The sequence below is a fragment of the Gobius niger genome, assembly GCF_951799975.1.
Source record: "Gobius niger genome assembly, chromosome: 1".
NCBI lineage: Eukaryota > Metazoa > Chordata > Actinopteri > Gobiiformes > Gobiidae > Gobius > Gobius niger.
The window spans coordinates 67,965,782-67,991,912 of NC_136852.1; the positions used below are offsets into that span (position 1 = coordinate 67,965,782).

Genomic DNA, 26,131 nt, shown 5'->3' on the forward strand with positions numbered 1-26,131 from the left:
ACGCTAGGCTCAAAGCTGAAGAATCATTTTCTAAAACCACACTTCCAATCTCTTTAAAGCATGTAGACATTCAGACCTAATTTGATAAAAGTTTTATATACTGTTCTTTATATAGTACAGTATATAAAGATAAATCAGTTAAATTGGGGTGAAAAATCAGAATGACTGAGGGGCAAAATGCAATGATGGTGGCAGACTTTGCTTAGTTGATTGAAACATGATGTAATAACTTGCATTTCTATCAGAGGCTCACTGATACAAATACTACGTTTGGAAAGCCAGAACAGTCCTGCCCGTTGCGTACAAACGTAAGCTATTTGGTAAACTAACATACATGCTTTAAATGACAAGACATGTCTCAAACTACAAACCAGAAAGTTATGCAGGCATTTAAAAAACTATTTTGGATTTTATGGTCTTTCAAAAATATCCGTGCCACATAGTTAGCCTCGGTCAGGCCTTTAAACTCTTGATATTTGAATTTTTTGACCAGCCGAAGGAGATTTTGAATGAGTGGGCGGGACAGTTGAGCTCTATGCGCGCCTTGTGTCCAGTGTTGTGCTCGACGACCCATGGAAAGTAACCAATGTCTCCAATCCAATGTGTATTTAGGTACTTTAAATAATAGGATAAAATAATTAAAGGACCCATCCCCATATCTGGAGAACCTTAGCCTATTGTGCCTATTTGAAATTGTTATGTCACATATTAACACAGACATTTCATTACAGTGACACAGAGTCTAAATGGAGCCATCATTTGCATGTGTAAATCCCATTGTTGTTCCTGGTCTTGCTGCGTCCGGGAGGCTGCCATTTGCACAGATGTTTGAGGCTAATTAGCGAAAGGGCAGGCCACTGACACACCGCCGCTCTGGGCTGGACGTGCGCCCCCCCCAATAAACCCTCTTCACACACACAGTGGCGCGATGTATCTGTTGGAATGTGGTCCCTGGGTCCAATGACACGGCCCATCTAACAACTCAGCTTCAGGATGACAGGTAGGGAGTCACTTGGGCCTCGGTACTTTAATGCTGCCGCAGAGATCCATCTAACCTCGCTGACCGGCTCAACAAAAGCTTCATTTGTGCTCACTGCCTCCTCGCTGAAGTCAGGGGATCACACAGAACACGGGCGGCGCGGTGCCCGGCAAATCCAATCATTCTGTCAATAAAAAAAAAGTCACCTCTTGCGGACCACAAAAAAAAAAAAAAAAAAAAAAGTTGGAGAGAAGTCTGCAGTGCTATAAATCTGATTTGGAGGGAGCAGAGGAAAGGGCAAGTCAGGAAATCTAGTTGGATTAGAGAGTGGTCCTAAGTACTTAAATGCTTTAAGTGAGCCAAAGAACAGAAAATACGGTGGATCAAATTTTTAACATTTGTAAATCATGTTGGTTCCAAAATTATATGTCAGGTATTAATCTGGGGGGTTATTTATCGAAAACAAGTACAAGTTTTGATGCCTATTGGGTCGAGGGGCAGTGCTAACGAAAGGTACTTGGTTGTTTCAGCTCAAATACATGATACAGATTTAAAAGAAATAATCTTGTATGGAATATTTAACATAACATTAGTTCTGTTTTACCTAGATGACGAATATTTTAGTATCGTTCAGGTATCGGTATCACTAACTAATAGGGCTGGGACGATCCACTTTTGTCACGATCCAATACTACGATCTGACATATACTGCAATACATTAATTATAATAAATAATGTGTTACCTTAAAATGTGTAAACAGAAAACTGGCATGTGTCCAAAGTTTATAATGAATGACATTTATTGAAGGAAACAGCCTGCGTCTCAGGCCTTAAAGGAATAGGCCACCGTTTTTATATACTGAGATATGCTCTTACCTCACTTTAGACGTGTTAATATATCCCCGTCTGGTCTTTGTCCGTGCGCTCTGCCAGGCAAACGGAGCACATACGCAGCCTCTCCCACATGTCACATAGCTCCAAAAAAGCTCACGATAGAAGCTACCAAGCTCTTCCACGTGTTCCCTATTTAAAGGGGGCCTATTATGCAAAATCGACTTTTTCAAGCTTTACATCATGTTATTAAGTCATTCCCTCATTAAAACCATGCCTGAAGTGTTGCCTTGGCACATTCACGTATTTTCGAGTAATCTGTAGAAACTCTGATGGCAGCCATTTTAGGGATAAAACGCCTGATTCCTTCAGGAAACGCCCTCGACCTCCAGGATACGCCTCCGACCTTTCGTCACCAGCCGAGTAACCAACCACTGCTCCTCAGCAGAACCCCCTCCCCGCAGTGTCTAGCCCTAAGATGTAAACAGAGTCATCATGGATGATTAGCTTCATGTGTTGTGAACCGGAGCCACAGCAGACTTTTACAAAGACACACATCAGTGTTTCTGTTACCGAAACACCCAGGATTAAAACCGGTGACAAGAACACTTATTTCAGTGTCTGGTTCTGCGCTGGGCCTTGATGATGCACAGAGCCTCCGGAGAAAGCTAATGCTAAGCTAAACCTCGAGTCATCACGTGAAAACGAGAAATATGCACAAATAAAGTCAATAAAACCACCACACACATAAAGAACCGTTTAACAATGATCACACACGGAGCCAGGCTTGTTGATTTGGAAGTTTATTGCTCACATTTCATCTACAATGGGTCATAGCCGAGTGGTTTTCTCCCGGAGCTAACAAGCTAGCCGCGACAAGCTAACGGGAAAATTCACTGAATACAAGCATATTATGCATTGAAAACGTCACTAAAACAGGCAACTGCTTGAAGCAGCCTTTATGATGATCACACACGGAGCCTGGCTTGTTGATTGTGTAGTTTATTGCTCACATTTCATCTACAGTGAGTCGTAGCCGAGTGGTTTCTCTCGGAGCTAAGTCACTATTAGCCGCGACAAGCTAACAACCTTCACCTTCACAACATTCATTGAAAACAGGCAGCATATTATGCACAAATAACGTCAATAAAGCAGCAACTACTCGAAGCAGCCTTTACGATGATCACACAATGAGCCTGGCTTTACACATTTGTGGTTTATTACAGACTTTTCATCAACAATGAGCTGTAGTCGATTATAACAAGCTAACGGGTAACCTCGAAAAACCATTGTCCACTTGCACAGATAATGTCCGTCTTTGAATCGTATGGGCTCCTGCAGATCCTGGTGTCGTCCATGGGGGTATAGTTAGAGATCCATAGGGCATGGCAGATGCAAAGAGATAGCCTCCAAACAGCAGTTATTTTTCAGGCAAGAGCCCCTTCCAAGCGTCCGGTGTGGAAGGTTTGTTTCCAAATAATATCCTGTGTGGCCATTGTTCACAAAGTGATAAACAGTAGGTCCTTTCCAACAATAAAAATTAAAATGCACCGATCGTAGTTTCAATACTTGAGACAACGAGCGGAGTGTTGTGATGCCACAGACAGCGTGTGGAGGGGGCGTGTCGGAAAGGGTCAGAGGTTTTTAAAGAGACAGGGGCCTATTTCAAGTCATTTGCTAACGCCATTTTGAGAGAGCAATTTTATACAAGGCAGTTATTCTAATTTACTGCATTGACAGACCAACAGAAGGTTTCGTCATCATTGTAGTGTCCTATAGACTGGTGCTATGTGGCTGAAAAAAGCATAATACCCCCTCTTTAAATAAAGTTACGTGAAGTGTTTTCATGCGAAGTATATTTACACAGAAATGTAACATGTCGATTTTATAAGCAAATAAAAAGGGGGACTATATTGTGAGGCGTAATGATACGAGGAGCAAAACGTCCGCGCAGTAACTCCTAAAGACTTCCCCGCTCACTTCCGTCAATAACCTTTAGGAGTGAAAACACATGAAAACACTTCACGTAACTTTATTTAAATAGGGAACACGTGGAAGAGCTTGGTAGCTTCTATCGTGAGCTTTTTTGGAGCTATGTGACATGTGGGAGAGGCTGCGTATGTGCTCCGTTTGCGTGACAGAGCGCACGGACAAAGACCAGACGGGGATATATTAACACGTCTAAAGTGAGGTAAGAGCATATCTCAGTATATAAAAACGGTGGCCTATTCCTTTAATTCAGATTGCAAAATTTGCAATAAAAAAAATCAAATACATAAATTCACCCTTAAAATACTCAATATTTAGAGAATTTAGAGAATTAAATTCAACAGTAGAAATTTTGTGTGAAATTCACATCCTGGATCTCAAGGCATGAGCAATCGATCCTGGATGACTGAGACCAGAGACGCCCATTAAGAATTTTGATTGAAAAGTGCATTACCACAAAGTCCTGCTACTGGAAAACAAAGGAGTGCATGATAAAAATACCTCTAAAGTATTGCGATACTTGATAAAGTATTACCATCCAAATCCAATCTAATATTTCGTTTCAGCCCTTCAAACTATCCTTAGAGTCCTTTGTCATCGATTCTACAGGATTTTTGCTTCTTTTTTTTTCTACATTGAATATTTAATTGAATTGGACGTGTGGAAAAATAACACAGTGAATATTTAAAAGGTGAATTTTCAATTTCAATGTAAAACCCTTTAAAAATGAGCAGCAAACACTTTGAATTATCTGTTGAATATCCAGTGTCTGAAATTCGAGGACAAAAATGCAAAAAAATTAAAAAGCACAAATAAAAAATTCACATTTTGATGACACAAAATATCTTCTACGTGAGACGACCCTCTTCCATCTACCACCATTATATTTGCTGTATATGTTCAATGTCACTCACTGCAAATCAGGGTCCTTACATAGACAGCTATCGGTTTGTATGAGCTGATATCAAGTATCATCAAATTCTCAAACTCCAATCATTGGCATGGGGTGAAAAAAAGATGGTGCATTTCTACCGACAATCCTTAAGACGGATGATGATTTTTAAGATTTAAACCCTAATTAAGGCTATAGCTATAAGCTCATCCGGGAGGAAACTCATCAGGGGGGCAACTCCACAAAGACAGGCCCGCACAAGGTCCTAGAATCCAACTAGGGACCTACGAGTGCTAACCCTTCAGCCACAGAGTTGTATCACCTTGCTCATTTGATCAATATGTTTCCATTCATCCGCCACATTGATCTACTATTATTAAAGCATGTCACGAGAACTAATCCACCCCCGCTGAGAACAAACATGCACTACTCATCATGCATGAATGTGAAGTGGGTTTGCCTATTAATTAACACCTGCTAATTAAAAGCTAGCTGTATAATTTGATTTCACAGTCTATTTGTGATCAAACCAAGCAAACAGACCAACAACAATCTCAGAATTCTCAATTTTCCATTACCACCTACCTCCACAAAGATCCTATTTGTTATATTCTATTTGCGACGTCTGTTGACATGCTCAGAAAAATAGCATGCTATTAACCCGATTCTTCCAAGCCAGCTCTTCGATGACTGTAATTAATTTGTGCTCATGTGTTGATGTGTACGAGGGGGCAGAAAAAGCATCTTTACAAGGTCTTGAAGTGTGCTGGTTTGATTACTGTTATCATCCAGTGCCTTCATTCCATCTCAAATGTTGTACAATGGAAATGGCTGAAAAAGAAAAAAAAAAACTTGAGAGGGGAAGAAAATGAAAACGCTTGAAAATGGCTTGGTTTTATGTGAACAAACCGACTAAAGTCTAACAACTTCCATAAACCCTTAGGATAATTTCTACTATGGGCAATTGAGGAGAAAGGTGCCAGTTTGAGTCACACGTTTGAGACATATGTGTTTGAAAGAGGTAGGGGGAAGTTTGATGTCTGTAAAAACAAGTTTTGCCATTGCATCAACTCATTTTCAACTCATTTTCATTTGAGCAGACATCAATATTTGGTATTGGGATCAGAATCAAAAGCCGATTGTCATGTTGTAGAGTATGAAGCATTGTACAAATAGCTGCATTACCTAAAACAGTAAACAAAAGTAACAAGTCCTCATGGTGAGGTGCTGACAGGGCTGCTCCAGAACGATCACCATAATGTGTTTATTGTTTCTAAAGATAGAGTTTCCTCCTGTGACAGCTCTGAAGGGGATATCACATTTTTAACCACGCTGTGTTTTTTCCCCCCAGGATTTTCCAAATTTGAGCTATTTTTGGTGATTGACTGACCTAAGAGAACTGTGCAGCCACGTCTTCTCTCAGTAAGAATCTTATCTTCCATGGTGCTCTCTTGTAAGTCCAAACAGACAAAGCCTTTGAAGAAGTTTTGTGTTTTTAAAGCCCTTCAGTTGCAGATGCATCAGATGGTTATTAGACTTTGGCTCCTTCATTCGAGGATCGTCCAGTGCCTTACCGGACAGCCAATCAGACATTTTTTGGGTCTCCACTTGACTTTTTTGATCCATAACCCTCAAGATCTTTTCAGAAATCCAAAATTACAGTCTTACTGTGTTCCACCTGTGAGAGGCTCTGCTTATGCAGCTCATCAACCAAACCACGTTTTTAAACAAAAAATGATTTTTTGCCTTTGCCATCAGGACGTTTGAGCACAGATTTGGCCTTTTAAAGGCATGTGGTTCTAAACTTTTGATCAGCTGCAAAACAGCCTTTTAGTAAGACAGAAGGTTTGTTTACCTGCTTTACTAGTTCCGATCACTTCCTGTGATCTTCCTCAGAAGCGTCACCTGGTGATGGAGGTGACGTGTGTCACCAGAATATTTATAAGCCTTCATAAACATTTACTAAAAAGATGGTTTAGTAACGTCATGTACGTACATGTTAATAAACTACTTATAAACCAGTTGTTTACGTGAGTTGGCATACAGACCTGACAGTTAACTTACAACATATCAAAATCTCAGTTTAATTATGCAAACTACAAATTTAATCCAGAATTATAACAATCTTAAAGGAATAGGCCACCGTTTTTACATACTGAGATATGTTTTTATGTTAGCTTTGACGAGTTCTATAGGACCTGTCTGGTCTTCACCCGTGCCTTCAGTCACGTAAACACAGCGCAGACGGCGTTAGCATTTAGCCTCTCCCTCTCTCCACTATAGCACCAAAACAGGTCAAGATAGAAGCTACCAAGCTCTTCCACGTTTTCCCTATTTAAATATGGTTACGTGAAGTGTTACACTACAAAGTATAATACACAAAATTAAACAATGTGGATTTTCTAAGCGGATAAAAGGGGGACTATATTGTAAGGCGTAATAATACCAGGAGTAATTTGGCATCCACACAGTAAAGTGAGTAATGTGTGTGTAATTGTGTATTATACTTTGTAGTGTAACACTTCACGTAACCATATTTAAAGGTCCTATATCATGCAAAATCGACTTTTTGGAGCTTTTAGCCATGTTGTTATGCTATTTCCTTATCAAAAACACCCCCAGAGTGGTTTGCGGCTTCATTCACGCAGCTCTCAGTAATCCTCCTGAATCCTGCTCTCTGAGCAGCTGCTCCTCCCTCTCCTGGTGAACGACTGAGTGTTCAGTTGTGTCGTAACAACGGAACGGAAGTGCTCGACGTCTGTAATGTAATGTCTTAATTCTATGCTTACGGCCTGATTTTAATTTGTAAAACAGCTTTTTCATTATTTCTGTCGTAAGAGAGAAACAAAGAGAGAAAAAAGAAGAAAAAATAAAATAAAAAAAATAAAAAGGATGTGCCCGAGGTGCTTCCAGGTCAGCTGTGGCCAAAACAAACACATCGCGTCTGAACAGATCAGTCATGTTTGCGCTGCAGCTGTGAAGATGGAGCTCGTTACCTACTCTGGACACCTGTTTTTTATTCTTAACTAACGATAATGTCACGGACGGAGAAAAAGAAGCGCGTTTGGCTACGAGGACGAGGAGTTTATATTCAACCCTTTTCAGGAAGAGGCCACTCAGCTGTTTTTTTCTCCGGGATTCAGCGACTATCACCAAAATGGTGTTTTTCTGTGATTGTCACTGATGGATGTTTGGGGAACCTTCGCCAGAATCAAAGTGGATTAACTTTTATAACCAACGCGAGTCCCATAATGTAAACAGCGATGGACCAGTGCGGTGAGTTAGTCCAAACGCGGGTTAGCTTGTGTGTTAGCATATTAGCATGTGTGTTAGCCATTTATGAAGCTGTGTTGCAGATGTCAACTCCGTATAACTGCATCGTGAAGTAACTTCACTTATTGTTGTTTATTTATATTACGGTAAAGTTGTATGCGCGGAGAGAGGGGGCGGAGTTAACTGAATCGAAGCGTTGTGTCTTCCGGGTTTGAAAAATACCTCCAGAAAACACTTATATTTATCACAAAAATGAGTGCTCCATAATGGTAGAGGTACAATATATCATATAAATGCCTATACTTAACTTTGGAATGGCTAAAATAGCATGATATAGCCCCTTTAAGTAGGGAAAACGTGGAAGAGCTTGGTAGCTTCTATCTTGACCTGTTTTGGAGCTATAGTGGAGAGGGGGAGAGGCTAAATGCTAACGCCGTCTGCGCTGTGTTTACGTGATTGAAGGCACGGGTGAAGACCAGACAGGTCCTAAAGAACTCGTCAAAGCTAAGGTAAGAACATATCTCAGTATGTAAAAACGGTGGCCTATTCCTTTAAACCACATTATATAGCAAATTGTTGTGTATAAGGGGCCTTTCTGTATTAAGAGGTTTTCTACACAACCATAACAATATTTCTAAGGCAGTTTTTTGTTAAAGCGAGTACAGTTTTACATTCATTATGACATAGAATACAAATTTGTGTTTTACTGATTCTCTGACCTCCAAATGAAACTAGGAATATAAAAAAAAACTTCTTTGGAAAATGGCTCCTTGTTGGCCAGGTTTGGTATTCGGGGCACGTCAACATAAGCTTTCTCTCCTTGACACATCATACCTGCTGCCATTTAGGCTTAATGTCACTTGAACATCGTCACACTGTTCCCATAGCGCGCCTCATGCATGTTTGATTACATGCTGGGTATGACATGCTGCGTGTGAAAAGACAATGTCAAGCCACTGTCAAAAGCTTTACCATCTATACGACTTCTGGTGACATTTTACTAACGCTGCACATGTCAGAGTAATGCTACTTAAGCACACATAGGGAGAAGGTTTATATCCATTTATAGCAGTGGTGCACAAAGTGCGTCCCGGGGACCAAATGCAGCCCTCAGACCAATTTTTGGTGGCCTTGTTGAATTAGCACACATCTCCACAGATGGTATTTTTAATCATTCTGCATAATTATAGCCTCAAAAACATTTTGTTTCTATGAGGCAGAGCTGCATTAAGCTTCCAAGTCTTAATAATTATGTGGGACATTTTTTGGCTACTCCAGTAAAAAGGGTTGAAAATACCAATCCTTAAACTTTTTTTCCCATACAACGTTTTTTGATGCTCGTACATACAGATGTATTATTTGTAGAGATGAGTGGACGGATATCAAATATTCATATATCTGCCATTTTTGAAAGCTTCAATAAGAGGTTACATCACCGAAAAGTCTCATCAGTCATTATTTTCATCTTTGATGGGAAATTCCGAAGGCCGTCTAGTCATTTTGACAGATTGAAAATCAAGCCATAATTAAAATAAAGACACGGCGCTGCTCCATCTCTGACCGCGCAGCCCGTGGGCTCTCCGTAAAGTGCAGCTCCATCCATGTCAGACTGTGGGACGCCGCATGGTTTTGCTTTGCATTTCACACGGAAACTAAATGGTTCCAACACAATGCACACTCACATCGGAGCTGAGAGTGCATTGACCTGAATAAATATGCGGAGGACAGAGAGGGGAGGGATAGAAAGAGGCGTGGTGCGTAGAGGTAACACAGACACGGAGCGAGTACATGTAGTGCAAACTTCAAAGACACACAATGTGAACCGTTGAATAATACGCCATCCGTGGCGAACGATTCGCCCTCTGTGTTTCTTAAACACACAAAATTGAGGAAATTCTTCAATTTGCATTTGCAATATGAGACTTAACATTGACAAGCAAGTGATGCACTGAATACGTCGCCCTCCTGTGGGACTTCACTACACACAAGTCTAAACACATTTTTGTGGCAAAAAGTCATGTTCCACAATTCTGTTCAGAAATCATGTTTAGTATAGCTCCGCAATTATCCCGCAATCTAATTTTTTTTATATGAATCTAACATAAATAATAGGTATAAACACCTAAAAAAAATGTATTTAAAGAGACCCTGAGTTCAGCTTTAAAGCGATGTACAATTATCTGATTCAAATGTATCACTTAAAGGGGCTGGATGCAAATTTGCCATTTTATACTCACTACTGCCACCTCAGGCCATATGTGTAACTGCACCTTCTATATTAAGCTCGTGCATGACGGCAATTCGGGCCCGAAGTGACACCTTTTTGAGTGACAGTGCAGGATTTTAGAGGCAGTTGTGGTGAACAGGTCTGGGCTCATTCTACACATTAGGACATGGCTAGAACATGTAGGGGGAGGAAAACACTTAATTTCAACATTTTTAAAATCCCTATAGTCCCTTTAACGCAGCCCTTTAAGTATTTCTTCATCGCTTACATTTAAAGCCCATGAAAATGCACACATATTTGAGTGTCTGGCACTCTAAAATACTGCCATCTCTCGCCACCTCTCTTCTGTCTATAATTTCTCACTCACATTTTCACAGATTGCATGCTTTAAGCTCTTTCAGAGTCGGCATTGTAAAAAAAAAAACTGACAGAAATGAGCCAGTTTAGTTGTAGTAGCTGTTCATCTGACATCACTGCCTGCTGTGGAGATGTGGGCAGAAATCGAGGGGGCAGTAGTATTTTTCCATTATTTTGTGCGAAGGTGTTTTGCTGACCTCATTTTCACCTGAGCTGACAAAGTGGCAGCGCCAGGTACAAGCCTTTAATGGACAAGCAAAAGAGCAACTGTAAAATGGGCACATTTTCCACAGACTTGGAAGGAGAGAGGATATATAATAAACTTGACTTGTTGGTCCAACAAATACATTTGGGAAGATACGTTCAATTAACACAAAATGCTACATTTGCGCGATATCATTCAGGGCTCTACTGTAGACTAACTTTTTTACTAGTCGCACGGGTGCAACTTGTGTTGAGTAGCGCATAATTGGTTGCTCAAAAACGGACAGTCCTGTCCGTTTTGCGTGCCTTATTAGAATAGCCAGACAGTCACATTGAACCAAGCGTGAGTGCGAGTGGGCAGTTTACACGATGCATTACTGTAAGAAGCTGCTGCCTATCAACAAACAGCACTGACACAGAGCGATTGCAAGCCTCGTTCCACACTCTGAAAACCACACAAACTGTCGCCCCAAGGCAAACACCAACGGAGATTACAAAGCCTAAACGGTTAGCATTTTTTTAGCCGATAGCTTATCCTTTAGCCGTCTGTGAGTGCAGCGTGTTAATTAAACTAAGTCGGTCTCTGTCGGGACCAAGGCTAGACTTTGGTAGGAGTGGTCAGAGAAGTTTATGAAGCAAGTGAGCTGGTAGTGTGCCCAAGTGCTGCTGTGAGCCAGGACCAGTGATATGAGGAGGAGAAACAATTTGCAAAACACTCCAAAACTATTCAAAACTATTCATACATACACTTGTTTTCTATGAACCTAAGAAAAATGTAGTGAGTCTGAAACTGAAAGATTTTAAAGCAGTATATAAAAATATTCAAACGTTCAACCTACTGAGATCAAAGATATTGCGCTCAGAATACTTTCTTTAAATTGCTTCTCTTCCTGTGCCAAGGCAGATCCATAACACATTTGATTAGCAGTGATTTCAGCCATTGCACATAGGATAAAATGGATGGCAATATAATTAAGTGCTAGTGTTGGAAGCAGTGGACCATACCATGACACGGCGCAGAGGGGTGTCAAGGCCCTTCGTGATTCCGCCCAACAACTAACGACTCTAAATCACCGCCATTACTGTTTGTTTAATTAGCTTGTCTGATTTAATTGTGGCCACACGCTAATGAACAAAGTCTATAACTGTTGAGTGCATGGGATTAAAGTGGAATATTGGGAAAAGATTGCAAAGGAAAGAAGCCAATTTCTCAATGGGTCGGGAACTGCTTCAGTATGGGCCTTAATTGCCCGGACATTGAGCCTGAATTAAACGCCTGGCTCACGGTGAGTGCTTTCAAAATCAATGTACATGTAGTCCTGGATTGGGATCTAATGCTATAATGTGATCAACCTGAAACATTCAAGATTGTGCTGGTCAAGCTGCTGGAGACACCTGTCAGGAGCAGAAGGCAACCTGTGGGCCACTACGTAGGTTGGCGGCTACAAGTTCCAAACTGGAGGATAAAGCTATTGTCTTACATTGGTGAAACCCACAAAGAGAAAATGCAAACTCCACAGATAAAGGCCCTAAAACTGCCAAGGAATCCAACTCAAGACTCTCTTGCTGTACTGACAAGGACACCAACCACTCAGCCACAGTTCCGCCATCTTGTGGTATATGTGGCACAATTCCTCAGTCTCAAATTAAAATCCTTATCCTCACTCCACACTTTGACATTGTGCCTCCACTGCTACTTTACACCCGACCCCTTTATACACACATACGCCCAGTGCACACCGACATATGTAAGCTGTCACGTCAACAAAAGCCACTAAACCGAAACTTGACAAGGTCCGACCCTGCTCCCCATCTCAGCACACATAACACTGCTATTATTGATCAACCTTTCTCCTTCTGATGAAAAGAAGCACAAAGAGCAGCCGAGCCGTATCCCCCCTTTTTTTTGTCCTTTCAGCAAGAGGTCTCCCCCGACATCCTTAAGTCGCACTCAGCCGCCTCAGTTTGGCTGACATGTAATGCGATACTAGGACAGCCAAGGTCTTCGGCAGTATGTGCTGCGATGGCAAAGGGTAAGAGGGGCAGCATGAAAACATCTATCAAGCTATCATGCGGCTAGACTTCTGTTATGTCCTGTATGAGCAAACTGCGCCGTTTTCATTTTATCGACCTGCCGGCAGTCCAGGCAAGTCCACAGAGAATCTACAGGAACACGCATACACGAACGGGCCCGCGCTGCCGATATGACGATATGAAAGCTGGCATTTAGATGTGAGCCGATCAATGGCTGGAACAAATAGAATGAGCTGTCTTGATAGGGCTAAGGTAAACATTGGGCAATGGTGAGAAGCAGGGGACGTGGGAGGGGGAACATTCTTGTATTGATTTGTGCTGTGTCTGAACAAGACTTTCACTGTTGAAGGTGGTTTTAGCATTTAAGACATATGTGACCCATCACGAGAACAGAAGACACAACTCGGTTTTGGGACATTTTGTGTGGGACATATTTGGAGAAGATGTGGCAAGTTGAATTAAAGCAGTACAAAGTAATGTGTTTACCTTAATAAATCCTTTTCGTAGTCCCTGTGGGGGTAATACAAGTGTTTATGAGATGATTGAAGGGTCTTTCATCTCCCCCTGGTGTCTCTCGCCAGAAAACCATATTTGCAACTTGACTGCCACCGGACCGGAGCAAGCAATACACACTGCGGGCTCACGTCACTTTAAACAGCATTTACTGCCAAGTTTGAGTGAAAAAAAATATTTCCGTTGTATAATTGGATGTACAATATCCCTCTCTCCCTTCACCTTTCCTGTCAGCGTAGTATTTACTCTCCAAGACAATCAATAAGTTAAAAAATCGTAACTTGCACCTGCAGTTGCGCTTATGGCCTCTAAGGGCAAGAATTACTTAGTTCTGCTTTAAGGAACTGGAAATATGTCAAAGAGAGGAATCGGCCTCTAAACTTTTGGGCTGTTCTCACCTCTCTCGGAGTTACAATAGAGCTCATTTACATCTCATTTAGAAAAGCCATACCACTGTAAAGCTCCTCCCTGTCGTGTCATGTGTGTGGGGTTTCAGTCCTAAGGCCTGTGAACATGTTTATGGCCCTGGCTGTGTGCTTAGTGGGAACATAAAGAAACATAAGCATAAAGCACCTTAACCATTGAGGCTGAAGCATGAAAAACACAATGAAAGTGAACAATTATAATAGTAGTTGGTGCAGCCATGTTGGACTTACTCAGTCAAAGCTGCCACGCACACAATTACCAACATTAAAGTCAATTTGACCGTTAACTTCACAAGTGCTCTTTTAGATTGAATTTACAAGCCCCAGCGCTAGACGTTCCTATTAAATCATGCGGCGTGTTGTTTGATCAAAGCGAATGGATACGCTATAAGGTCAGGTTATATTAGCGAGTGCAGAACGCTGAAATAAAAGCCACATATCTTTGCTCCATGGCTCCGCTTGACAAAACACCATGATGACATTAAGACAGTGATTGGGTCGCTATATAAATGTTCAATTAGCGTTTGCTCCTAAAATATTTACAGCCGGTCAGTCTGTGGATTTAAGAGACTGTTGTGAAGCTAACAACTCCAGTGTATAACGCTTATTAAAACATGATAGACAGGGTTCATTTGCAATGTGTTGCCTGGGGAACAGAAAGCCAAATGGAGTCTGTTTTTGTACAGTAAATAACTTATGTTGACGCACATGTGAGCTTTTAGCCATAATGCAATTTCCTTTCCTTTCAAAAGTGTAGAGCTGTGTAATCAATCAAACTATAATCAAATCTATGGTCAATCTCACAGGGGCTTTTTAATCGACATGTATTGTGCCGCGTTCTCTGCTGCCTTGTCAATCTGTAATGTATATGATTGAAACTTGCTCTGATGAAAGCCAAGAATTGACTGACCCCATAATACTGTGTTTCATAAGTTAGCATCATGTTGCTAGTATCCGTTGTTATTTCCCCCGGCCAGCATTGATCACTTCATTTAATTTACTTTTTTTTTCACCTTCATTTAGCCAGGAAGAAGTCAAGGGCCCTTTGAGATTCAAATCCCATTTATAAAGGTGTCTTGGACAAGTTGGCCAACACATTTCTCCAGGTGATTTTATGTCACTACTAGGGCTGGGTACCGTTCGTTTTTTTCGATACCACTACTTTAACGATACCTGCTTTTCGGTACCGGTGCCTTAACGGTACTTTTTTTCGATACCTATGTTATTTTAATTGAGTTAAAATAATGTGTATAAAAAGTGTCGTTCAGGAGAACAAACAGCACAGCGGCACAAACACGGCACATCAGAAAACAGGCCGCAGCAGCGCCACCTGTAACTTCATTTTTTGAGCAGAATTCCCACTAAAGCAGTGATAAAAAGAGAGAAAGGACGTTTTTTTTAACCTTCTGAGCTAAAGGAACAGACCAGATCCACATCAGGCACTGTTTTCTTTCAGCTAAACTTTTCTAAACACACTGCGCTGTTCGACAGTGAAAGCGCCTCACGCGTCAAAGATCTGTTACATAATGAGAGCGCTCACTCTGTCACTAAAACCACCATAACTGTTCCAAAAATGGCTAATGCAGAGTGAGCGCTCACCTTTTCCAGAAACAATCTGATCCCAAATGCTCCGGTGCTGCCATTTGGTGCAGCATGGAGTTGTAAACAACAGTGCGTAACTTCAGGCTCTGCGGGGCTAAAGCTAAAGGTAAAGCCCATGTGTTTCTCGTTGTCATACCGTGTTGCCACTACCGTGTTGTCACTGCTTTTCTCTTTGTCTAAGAGCTCTAGTTTCTTATTCAGTCCTGGTTTAGTCCTGGTTTTTAACCAGTTTACTGTAAGTCCTGGTTCAGTCCTGGTTTAGTCCTGGCTCAGACCGCGGCTCTGCCATCTCTGATAATGACTGAAGTGTGAGTAAGTTACAGCTTTGCTTCGCTTCTGTATTTGCGCTGAAGCTGCTCATGAGTTCAGGCTTTTTTAGACTCACTGCGGATCATTTATTGACGTTTGGAGAGAAAAAGTACCGAAAATTAGCACAGAAAAAAAAAGTTTTTTCGATACCGCCCCCTACCGGAGCTTTTTGGTCGGTACCAAGTAGGTACCGTTGAACGGTACCCAGCCCTTGTCACTACACATAAGACCTAAGGAAGCTACGCTAAGATTGAAATGTTTGGTTGAATAAATGCAGTTTTATTTGAGTAAGTGTGCAGGCACTGCTCAGTGTTACTGCACATCATTGCCGTTTGATCCTAACGTATGGGAACAATTAGCAAGACAGGCAGTCCAGGAAACTCTTCTGTGTCCGTTCAATGTTATTTTAGGTCATTTAGGTCAGGCCTAGTTAGAAATCATTAATCAATGTCAATTTTAGATTTACTTTCAAAAGGAATTGGCATATAAAAGCGGCCTCTTAGAGCTAAAAACTAAATCATATTCCTTTCATCTGTTTGTGGGGTTGGACACATCTCCAATAGCCACTAAACATCATCTTATATCATATATTCATGATAGAGCAACCACAGAACTGATGCCATGAAACAGACATGTCATACCTTGCCACACTTGAATATAGGGATCGGCTTCATCATTAATTTGTATAGAAAGCCACTGGCAAACAGAAGCATGAATTTTCAGGAAGAGGCTCAAGCTAATGGCATTTCTATGATTACTATGATTTACATGTAATTTTAAAATCATATGGTTTAATTTCTCCACATGTGAGCGGATTCCAAATTTTAACAGGACCTTTAGAAAAACAATCATGCATCCAAGAAAGACAGAAATATCGAATAGTGCTTCATTCAAATGAGCAGTAATCTCCATTTTGATAAAAAAGCCTGTGTGATAATTCTTTTTGACATAAAGATCTAGAACAGAGAAAACCACAGCAGCCAAGAAAACGGATGAATTAAAAGATTACCCACTGCCCCCAATCGCCGCCAACTTTACCAGGGGAAATTGCCAACAGTGAGGTCAGCCGAGAGGATGGAGAGGTCGACTGTGTTTGAGCGTGCGACAGGCAGAAATTTTGGAGATGGAAGGGTAGATGTTGTGTTTTCAGTTTGCGTTTCGGCAGGTCGTGAACTGTGCTTGACCCAGACGTGACCCGATATACAGACATCTCTATCTCTGCTCATCCATCCAAAGTGTGAGGAAAACCCATCTGTCTTCCCCTTCTCTTGGTTCTGTTCCAGGGGTGACTATACAAGAGCGCTACAGGTCATTGGTTCATCACTGCAGATATGACTTTGTGTGTCACTCATGCACCGAGAGTCCCACAGACACATGAGCCAATAGACACAGACCAGGCAGACCCACTTACGGGAAGCAATTTGGGCTGGATAAATGCAATCTTGGGTGATGCCAACACAACGTTATCGATTCTTTCCTCTCCTTTCATTAGCCAGCTTCCACTTCACACAGCTTACTCGTCTTCCACACACGTGACAGCCTGTTCTAATACTAGCACCGATGTCCGACAGTAGCAACATCCACAGATCCAGAGAGGCAGCGGAGCCAGAGGAAAACGGTCGTCAGGGGACAGGAAGTGATCCAGAAGTAAAGGCGTGTTTAACTTTGGATAATTAGGTTATTTTGGATCAGCATAGCATTGTCTAGACAACTAAATGTAAAATGATGATCAAAGCGTGCTTGAAATGACTGGGGGAAAAAAAAACCTGAAAGCTACTGATGAGAAGCTTTGGGATTAGTTCATTGGAAACAATCGTTCAAAAGATTTTTTTACATGCCAGCCAACAAACTCTAACATGTTTTCACTTCTGTTCTGCTTTGCTTTATGTTAATTCTTGCATTGCAATATGATCACAAGTGTCTATAATGAAAAATCTGATCTCACACTATTGAGAATGACTGCACTGTGTACAGGAGTGGAAGGAAAAAAAGGTGAAAAACAGCTGACCTTAAAACTTTTCTGCTTCTTTGTTTCTCCACATGACCTGGCAGCTGCTGGTAAACACAAGCTTGCAAAAAGTGTTTGCACAAACATGATAACAAATACCATTGCACTTGGAAACAACATGAACAATTGTCATGCATAAGATGTTGCATAATTGGTCACAAACCATAACTTATTTTGATATACCAAAAAATGGGAGCACATTACCCCTGACCTAGCGGCTCCCAGTGACTTTTAGAATACAGTTCACATTTCTTTTACTCACTTTTAAATGTCTACATGGGTTGGCCCCACCCTACCTGTCTGAGCTATTGCAGGTCCACACCCCGAGCAGAGCCTTGAGGTCCGCTGACCAGCTCCTGCTCTCAGTTCCACGCTCTGGGCTCAAGTCTAGTGGAGACTGGGCCTTTTCTGTGGCTGCGCCTAAACTTTGGAACTTTGGAATGGCCTTCCACAGCACATTATAGCTTTCTTTTCCCTTTAATTATATTAGATATTAGGTGACGCAATATCCATACAGAAAGAAACACAATATATCGCAAAATCACTGACTGAGACAGACACATCTTTTGACAATTAATAGAATTGTAACCACAATATTCAAGACCGTGCTCAAATTTCACAACTCATTCTCAAATCAAACCATATTTTCCCCACGCAGGCCACACAAACTACCAAACTAGCGTTTTCCAAAATGAAATGAATGAAATTTTGACTAGCAGTTTTAAGAAAGTCTCCGAGCGCACTTTGGGAGAAGTCCAAACAGAAAGACAAAGGACAGTATCTCCAGAACACGAGCCAGAGGTAATATTGAAAGAGAGCACTGAAAATCCGATACCACTGCCAAAACCCATTGGCCCTCACTAAAACGAGCTGAAGACAGAAGACACTTTTATGCTCTTTTCTGTCATATTTATGTCGATATCAATATGCAATCTCATTCAGTCCAAACTCCAATTAGGTTAAGTGAATAAGGCAGAAGAAGGCTACAATGCCAAGGTACAACTTTTGGCTGTCTGGAACTGTCTCACCTCTGTCAGGATTCATTTTATTTCTGCCTCTTATTCCTTACCCAGTTTCAAATGATTGGTGCCTACCTTCCCAAAAAAAGGTTTACCTCTGGAAATAAACTCACAGCCTCCACACTGTGCACCAAAGTAATATACAATCTCCACACAGTTATGGCAATATGGCACAAGATTCTTATGGCATCGCTCATTTAGCCAGGAGAGTCCCCCTGAGAGGGAATCTTATTGCAAGTGTTTTTAGAGATTGGAGATACGGGAGCCCCCAGGGGAAACCGATGCAGGTACAGGGACAAGCTCCTCGCCCAAGATTGAGCCTAGAACCTTCTTGCTGTTCTGTTCTTGCTAAAATGCTATACGTTGTGCTGCCTTGTCGCCCAAAGGTCAGCTGTTTCTGCGACTGAAAATAAACTTTGCCAAATGTTCTATATCATCTTTCACGCGTTTGTTTGAGCATCTTTTGTGCAATACCAGACTCTGCTAAACAAAATACATGATAATTTCCTTATAGTCCAAGCCCACTCTGAGCTGAGACAAAGATAGGTATTCCAACCTTATCTTTTGTCCATACAGCTTACTGTACTGTTTAAAAAGTTAAGATGCCACTGTATTCAGGTCTGGTACGATCTGGGTTGGAGATAGCAGATGCCTTGGCCCGGAGTTGCTCCTGTGATGTGTCCTCTGGAGGTGAGAACATATGCTGGTGCTGACAGCTGTGTGGACTGACCCTGCTGTGCACCCGATGTCTCGCTTTGGAGACCGAGTCAGTGCGGCCCGTGACGTCGTATGTCAGTAATAATGAGACTGTACAAGTGCGCTGCATCATGCCATTCAATCAAAGTTTCTGATGTTTCTTAAATAGAGTTTTTTTCCCACTGTGCACTGAAGGATGTAGAAGGTTGTGTGCCATTTTATTCCACTGAAATGTCAATGGAAATCAATGTGGCTACTGCTCATTCTGTGGAAAGATCAACCTTTAAGTAACTTTAAGTCCTGTTTTTGATTCGCGGGAGGGGTGGGGTTCTTTCTGTGAAGAGTTTGCGGGTTCTCCTCGCGATTGTGTAGGTTTTGTAAATTATAGCCCAATATCACAACTTATGACACAACAGGACTTGCCTCTCCAAACACTAAGCGTAAGGCACCAAACACTAAAGCAGTACGAAGTAACGTGTTTACCTTAATAAATCCTGTTCGTAGTCCCTGTGTGGGTAATACAAATGTTTATGGGATGATTGGAGGGTCTTTCATCTCCTCCTGGTGTCTCTGGCCAGAAAACCATGTTTGCAACTTGACTGCCACCGGACCGGAGCAACCAATACACACCAATGTAATCACGAAGAAGAAGCCAACATGCTAATGGGCAAAGCTAACTGTGGGCTAGCGTCACTTTAAACTAAAAACTAAACTAAAAAAACATTTTTTTTTAAATTCCATTGTATAATTGGATGAACAATATCCCTCTCTCCTTTCGCCTTTTCTGTCAGTGTAGTATTTACTCTCTCCAAGACAATTAATGAGTTAAAAAATCGCAACTTGCCACGACACCTGCATTTGCGCTTATGGCCTCTAGGGGCAAGTTACGTAGTCCTGCTTTAAGGCAATCAAACAGAACAGCAAATAAGACAATGTAATGTTTAGGCAAATTAAGCAGTTGTTTCGGTTTCCCCTGTCACCAAAAATATGTACTATAAACTAACAATAAGCCAAATAAAAAACGGTAAGTGACTGATAATTGCTTTCCTGTGTCCGGTCAGTGGGAGCTGCTTTACCTATACCTATACCATTTTGCATTGAGGAAGAAGTCTTCCCTTTTTCTATTGGCGTGTGCAATTTGCAGCAGTATGTGCTTGGGTGGGATTTAAACAGTCAACTCTCTGTTTCCGAGACACTTTTCCCTCCACACTACTGCCCTATTGAATTTCAATTCCCTGCAATCATAAAGAACATACTGCAGTGATGTGGAAGAAGTCTCATGCATAAGTTATTAGACACACCGAAGGCCTAGTACAAAAAGAAGAAGTGTGGGGTAAAATCAAAGCGAGCAGAGGAGCATTCTGAAGCGTTGGGATCGTAAGGAAAGAACTACTTGACCCGGAGCCTTCACCCCATTAGAGGCAGATGAGAGGAAACAAAACACTCTTGGCACATGCTGCAGTCTGGGCTGCATCGAGAAACTTCACCGTAAAAACGACACAGATTGGAATGGGGGAGAAGGGGGAAGGGAAAGAAAAATGATGAAGGATAGAAATTGTTGCTTGGACATGAAAAGAAAGAAAAAAGTAGCAACGTAAGCCTTAAGGAGTAAACATTTGTTATTCATACTATTAGGTATGCACAAAGTAATGCTTTTGAGTTACCATTTACAGTTTTAATAGCAATAGCAACAGTAATAGTAATAGTAATAGTAATAGTAATAGTAATAGTAATAGTAATAGTAATAGTAATAGTAGTTTAATGGTGCACATAAACTATTCATCCCTTTCCTCAGAACAAAACATAAAAATCACAGTAAATAAATAGCAGAGTCAGATAGGGCTGTGCAATTAATCAAAATGCGATTACAATTTTGATTATTACACTAAAAGATTACAAAATTAGCATAATCGAAAAAAAATGTTTTCTCTTGATTTTTTTTTTTTTTTTTGCAAAGCAGACTTGCATTATTTCATGGCGCTGGGATTATTTTCACCGTCGCATTTCACGTACCATGGCTCATGCTTTTGCCTGACACAAAAGCAAACAGTGCTGTGTGATGATGTCATCAGGCCGCACTGCTCAGTTTACTTGCGCAGGTGTGAGGGCTGGCCAGCAGGGGGCAGGTGTGAAACAGAGACCTCTCCTTAATTGAGGCATACCTGAAATCATTTGTACTTTTATGACTGTTCAGAAAACAGAAAATACTTAGCATAGTTTTTTTTTTTTATTAACAAATATATAAATAAAATAAAGACTTTTTTTTAAAGGCAACAAATAATCGTTTGAATAATCGTGATTTCAATTATGACAAAAATAATCGTGATGATTATTTTTTCAATAATCGAGCATCCCTAGATTTAGATGCCAATTTTACAATCTTCTCATTATGTGAACATAATCTCTCAAAAATAAAAATACAGTAATTTTAAGCTTTATAATCTCAAAGTTTTAGACCAAAATTGTCCTTTCCAACAACTGCTTAATTGCACTTTTGAAAACGCAATGTGCATGGCACCCACATAACCCTGGATCTTCAGTGTGAATGCTGTGTGTGGTAAAAAAGAAAACAAAAAAGAGATAGCACATAAACATATCGACAGAGCGAAAGAGCTCGGCTTACAGCACACACGCACAAATCTGTATCTGTATCTCCCGTGGACTTACAGGCACCTCCATTAGCGACGGCACTAGCTGCGAAGTCAATAGCGCTAACCTTGTGTAGCCCTTAACCACTCGCAAGCCGAGCCCACCTTTTAGGCCCCGCACTGCAATCACTGTGCTTCCAGCTCTGATAAGAAGTAATGTCACCACACACACACAGACACACACACACGCAATATTGGAGCAGATAACAGGAGAATGCCATCGGACTGGTGATAAAGTTCAAGGGGAGAACTACAGGCATGTCCTTCATGTGCCCTTTTATAAACGGCATGCTGGTCTCCACTGCAATTTATGCTGCGGGTTTTTGTTTATTGCTTTGGTCTTAATAAATCTGTGGTACTTTTAATGAAGTTCAGACAGTAGAAGTGCAGAAAAGACTACTTATCAACTTGAATTGTGTTGAGGTGAATGCAACTTTAATTGTGTATGGCTTGCAAGGGGTCATGACGCAGTGTGCATTGCCTTCCTAAGCTTTGTAGGTATAAGACAGATTTATAAAGTACTACTGTGATACCAATGTAACATGGCTCCTGTTTGATTGGCTAATGTTAAGTCAATGGAGAGCATTAGTATTGCCTTTGCTCTCTTTGCTCGGTTCCATGCACTGGGGTTTGCATGTGCAGCTCGTGGCTCATTAGCATGTCCTTTCGCCTTCACATGTCCACCCTTCACACTCTACCTCATCCATTTAGACCCCTTTATCAGTGCTCGCCTTTCTCTGCCCTCTGCCAAGGTCTGCACGTAATATCAGGCGAGGCCCATTCATGTGAGCGCTAATTCAAGATAAACTCCCAAAAGCCTGTACTGTCAATGTTGTCGCTATCCTGCCTTCTATTCATTCTTTTGCCTCAATTTACGAAGCGCGTTCTGTCACGGCATTGATCAGATTGAATACAGTAATTCGCATAACCAAGTTAATCCCTGCCGCTCTTCTTTGCTTCATTTCTTTAATAATCCTATATTACGCTTAATCCAGGCTTTTGGAAACTGCAGTCTTTCAGTCTACTGTACTTTTTCATGTAGGTACAGGTGTGTAAAGAAAACAGGTAGAAAGTGCCTCACAAAACGTTCCAGGGTTCGATGCTAATACAAGGTCTTTCTGTGTGGAGTTTGCAGGTTCTCAAGTCTGGGTGGGCTTCCACAAGATTTGGGGTGATAGGTCCCAGGGGCACTGCGCATGACAGGTTGCCCCAGTCGCAATTCATATGATCAAATACAGTATATGATGAATAGAATCTAATTTACGGTCACGACCACCTCAGTTGCTGTGAGAGCTACTTTTGCCTAGTTATCCCTTTTAAAATGGGTGGCTTGTTTGCAACTCTTTAAGTGTCTATTTGTTGGCTGACCTTCCACCGGGTCTTTGTTTGCTTGCTGGTCTCTTTGCTACACAGGTTTTGGCCACGCCATCCTAAACTTAATGTCTTTTTGTCTGTTGTTTTAGTTCTCTCCTACAACCTTATGTGTGAATTTTAATTGTGTGTGAATTTTATGCTTTGACTGTTTTTAACATTGTTTGATTTTTCCCCGAATTTCAGTCCCTCAGTATTTTAAAGCAGTAGTAAGTAGCTTGTTTACCTTAATAAATCCTTTTCGTAGTCCCTGTGGTAATACAAGTGTTAATGGAATGATTGGGGGGTCTTTCATCTCCCCCTGGTGACTCTGGCCAGAAAAACGCAATTGCAACTTCGCTGCCACCGGCTCGGAGTCCCTAATACACACTAATAGAATCACGAAGAAGAAGCTAACAGGCTAACTGCGGGCTAGCGCCACTTAAACAGTATTTACAGCCAAGTTTGAGTGAAAAAATCCCTCTCTCCCTTTGTCTTTTCTGTCAGCGTAGTATTTACTGTTACTGCTTTAAATTCAAAATTCAAAATATACCTTTTTAATATTCACACTCTCTGTGTCTGTCTGTCTGTCTGTGTAAAATTTGCAATAAAAAAATCATCCTTAAAACATTCAATGTAAAAAAAAAAATCAAGCCATTCATTTGAATAGTGGAAATGGAGAGTGAAATTCACAGTGAAAAATTCAAATAACATTGTGGACATCAAGCCGTGAGCAATCGATCCTGGACGACTCAGGCCTTGATGATCAGGAAGTTCTGTGAGAATTTTTTTTGAATGGTGAATATTTTAATAGTGAATTTTTTAATTACATTTTTTTTCCTGCAAATTTTACACTCTGAATGTAGACTGTTGAATTTAAAATATTCATAAACAATAGAATTAATATTTTAAGATGAATTTTTCATTTTGAATTCAAAACACTTTGAATAAAGCGTCATGATGAATATTAAGTGTCTGAAATTGGAGGACATATAATATTAAAAGATGTTATTTCAGTGTTAAAAAATCCAAAGCAGCAAATTCATAGACAATTATACTTCATATTTTGATGACACGAAAAATCTTCCATAAACAGCCACCATTCACCACTGAATACGCCCACTTAACATCTCACCTTCGCTTGGGTTTTGTCATCTGTACCAACCTTGCTCTCAAAAGGAAGCTCCCTGGATGTTTCATTTTGAAAGTTTTAACCACCCGAATGAGTGAGAACTTACACCATTTACACAAACTCCAAGATATTTTTGTCAAGCGAGAGCAGCATAATAACACTGTAAGCTCAAAAACTTAAATTTGTATAATAAGTGCCCTTCAACAGTACATATAATTTTCAACTTTCTACAATTTTGGGTTTCAACTGAACACTGGAAGCCATGTTAATTCACATAGATGTCAGTCTGTCAAACACCCCTTACTGTTTTTGCCTGTCTTGCATGTTTTCGATAATTACAAGTTTGAAAAGTGCAGCAAGGAAATGAGTTTTCAAGCTTCTTTGGCAAATTAACACATTATATTTAAAACGTTGCTAAAACATCTTGTCCCTAGTTCTGGTTTAACTTTTGTTTTTGCAGTCTCGAATATTGCAATAATAGTAATATTGTGAAACTTTACTGAACAACTTCAACATAGTATGTTCTATTCAATGTAAACAAAAAATGGTAAGTAGTTTTTGTTTTCATTAAATTGTGTCATGGCTCAAATGGAACTTAGGCTGTATGAACATAAAAAGAATCAATCTCAGTCAGATGGAAGACCTCGCTATGGAAGGGATAATGTATAGAACGCTGGTCATTATCTGGAAAATAAGTACCGGCAGGGTGAACCGGATCTTGTTTCGCCCTGAAGGTACTTATTTTCCCGATAATGACCAGCGTTCTATACATTATCCCGCTTATTATGCGGCTATTTGCCAACTGAACACACAAAATAAACTTCATATACTTTTATGAAAGCCAAACGGTTTCCGATTTCCGCGGAAAATAGTTCCCAAAAGATTGCGCGTCGCTTGGCAACGTTTGTTGTGATTCCAGGCAGTGTGGCTAGGCTAGTAGCAGCAAGGCTAGCTTCTTATTGCTAGCCTAACTACTTAGTTGAAGGTGCAGTTGGAGGAATGGTGGTGAATCTCTGGGTAAGTTGAAAGTCGGACTCCCGTTAACTTCACGAGCGATTACCCTAACTTCTCTCACAGGGACGAGGACAGAGATAGTGTCCTCGACTACGTGCGGAATGATATGAAAGACCTGTATTACAAGCACAAACTCCGTTGCCATTGGCAGCGGCCATTATAATTTTCAGAGGTCCTCTATCAGAATCCCATTCAAATCAATGGAGGGTTCTACTTGCATTGTGAAGAACCGTATAATAAGGAGCCATACTGTACTTGAGGGCCACAAGCAGGTCACAATTGTATCCCTCCCTGCTATATTGAATTCTTCAGACTTCAACTTCTGTATCTATAATATAAATTAGGCTACCCTAATTTCTCAGAAGTCAGATAGACAGCATTGACAGGCGGCGTGACCAATCATAGTCAAAACAAGCCAATCACAAAGCAGCTCCTGGTAGACTTTGAGGCCATTGGGGAGAGCTGACCTTATCCATACAAGAACATGCTTCGTAACTGACTGGGCACGTACTGATTGGGCATTAATATAGTTACCAAGCATATGCGTATCCATGGAAACAAAATCAGGCTCTGAACGGGCTCGGGAGACATTAGCACTAATGAGAATACATACCACACTGTCTGTCCGC

General features: G+C 40.9%; 1 protein-coding gene across 4 annotated transcripts in view; it reads right to left on the bottom strand.

Moving 5' to 3' along the window:
- The window catches only part of grid2 (glutamate receptor, ionotropic, delta 2), a 651,170-nt gene that overhangs the window by 298,150 nt on the left and 326,889 nt on the right, over nt 1-26,131 (bottom strand). The gene's annotated exons all lie outside the window — the stretch shown is intronic.